We start from the raw sequence: 2,362 nt of genomic DNA, 5'->3' as shown, positions 1-2,362 counted from the left end.
CTAATTTTATGGTTATTGCTCTTTCCATATATATCCATAATCATTAGCAGAAGAACAACATAATATGAAAATCCATCAAACACAAAAGAACAAAATTAATTAAAAACCCATCAGTAAAGCAAAACATTCTACCAAAGATCAAACCGAAAGGGAAAGTAGAAAATTAATTAAAACCCATCAGTATTAGCAATGTGTTAACTCAAGACACATCCTAATTTATAAACAGAAAATTAAATAGCAAAAGTTCAAACGAAAGAATCAAACCGAAAGGGACGAAATAATCGAAGCAGACATACCACATTCAAAAATGTAAGAAAAATGGAAAAATGTGAATGTTATTCCAAGTCCTCTTCAAAACAGTTCCTCTGCTTCTTTATTCTTTTTCAAATTTCTTTCTTATTTTTCTGATGGTGGCTTGTGGGATTTATAGTTAATAGAAAAATTTGTGAGGCTTTTAAAGTTCTAACAAAAGGGAAACGGTTCTTTATTAATGAGGCATTTCGATCGGTTTTGAATAGGTGAAAACGATTGTTTTATTGAAACTGATCTTTACACATTGATTTATTTATGAGGAATTGATGTGTAATAGACGTGACTTTTCGGTCTTTAGTATGTACCAAACGTTACAGAGGTAGTTTATGGGTATTTTAAAAATCAACATAAGGAGAAAATAACAAAAAAATTGAAAAAAACGATAAATACAAATTCTGGCTTTAGAGCATGTCACATCACCTCTTTGATGTCCCTCAATTATATATAGATATATATATAGATTTCCTCTTTTATGTGTTATATTATTACTAGGTGCATTGAAAATTTTCTCCATTGTTCTTTCTATATTTATAATATCTTTCTTAATTTTTAGTATTTTATTATGTAATTTTCATTTTATAATAAATATTTTATAACAAAATATTATTTTTGGAAAAAAATATCATTTATAATGTTTAAAAGTCTTTTTTGAATGTATTAGCTAAGTTGTACTTTGGTTTGTGCAATTTGGTGTTGTACATGGCTATTATGATTCTCTGGCCAAAACATGTCTACTCCTGTCACTTGGTTATTTTTTAAGACATATATAAGGAGGGTAGAGGTGTTGAAGGCACCTTAATGTGCTTTCTGCCAGGGTGAGGCGGGCATTCATGGGAGACGCTGGCATGCGGCGTGGGCATTGGGGGCATCAACGGCTTGGCCTCAGATAGTTTGATATGCCAGTACAATGTCACGACGCAGGGCGTGTCCGTGGCACGATGCAGGGCGTGGCCATGGCCCAACGCAAGGCATGGCCAGGACATCGGGCATGGCAGGGCGTGGCCATGGAACGACGCAGGACAAGGCCATGGAACAACGTAAGGCATGGCCAGGACGTTGGGTGGTCAGGGCGTGGCCATGGCACGACGCAAGGCATGGAAGGGTGTGTCCATGGCAAAACGCAAGGCATGGAAGGGCATGGCCATGGCACGACGCAGGATATGGCCAGGACGCAGGACATCAGGCGTGGCAGGGCATGGCCATGCCACGACGTAGGACAAGGCCATGTAATGGCATATACAATATCACAACAGTAACCTCTATTTGTGACATTGTATTGACATATCACTCCAATTCCAATTCGAATCCCACCCGAGGCTCCCCGGGACCCCATCCAAATATACCAACACGTCCTAAAATACGATACGAACTTAGTCGAGGCCTCAAGATACTTGTTGTGAATTGCAGAATCCCATGAACCATTAAGTCTTTCAACTCAAGTTACGCCCGAAGCAATTAGGTCGAGGGTACGTCTGCCTGGGCATCACGCATTGTGATGCCCCAGCACACGACGCCCAATATTATGGTTGTGGTGGTGTCGTGGAATGAGTATTGGCCTCCTATGCGCCCCGAGAATGAGGTTGGCCTAAATACGAGTCCATGGCGACGGACGTCATGAAAAGTGGTAGTTGAAACTCAACTCTCGTAATGTTACGGCTCCAACCCGTCGCATGTTTGGTCTCCCGAACCCTTCTTTCACTTAGGCGCTCCGACCGCGACCCTAGGTCAGGTAGGACAACCCACTGAGTTTAAGCATATCAATAAGCGGAGGAAAAGAAACTTATAATGGTTTCCCTAGTAACGGCTAGCGAACCGGGATCAACCCAGCCTTAGAATCGGGCGGATTCATTGCCCGAATTGTAGTCTGGAGAAGCGTCCTCAGCGGTAGACCAAGCCCAAGTCTCCTAAAAGGGGGTGCCAAAGATGGTGAGAGCCCCGTTGTGCCCATAACTTGACAGACCACGAGGCATTGTCTACGAGTCATGTTGTTTGGGAATGCAGCCCAAATCCGGCGATGAATTCCGTCCAAGGCTAAATACGGGCGTGAGAC

At 41.8% G+C, this 2,362-nt stretch overlaps 1 non-coding gene across 1 annotated transcript in view; it reads left to right on the top strand.

Annotated features, from left to right (window-relative positions):
* The first annotated feature begins 2,027 nt into the window (after positions 1-2,027).
* Positions 2,028-2,362, top strand: part of LOC117277072 (28S ribosomal RNA) — a 3,313-nt gene continuing 2,978 nt past the window's right edge. Inside the window, exon 1 of the ribosomal RNA XR_004507350.2 lies at positions 2,028-2,362. This exon is cut by the window's right edge and continues 2,978 nt beyond it. This is a non-coding gene — a ribosomal RNA (28S ribosomal RNA).

Source organism: Nicotiana tomentosiformis, chromosome 3 (genome assembly GCF_000390325.3).
Source record: "Nicotiana tomentosiformis chromosome 3, ASM39032v3, whole genome shotgun sequence".
In the NCBI taxonomy this organism is placed as follows: domain Eukaryota; kingdom Viridiplantae; phylum Streptophyta; class Magnoliopsida; order Solanales; family Solanaceae; genus Nicotiana; species Nicotiana tomentosiformis.
Note: the sequence above shows the minus strand (reverse complement) of the source record. Positions and strands in the feature narration are given on the sequence as shown.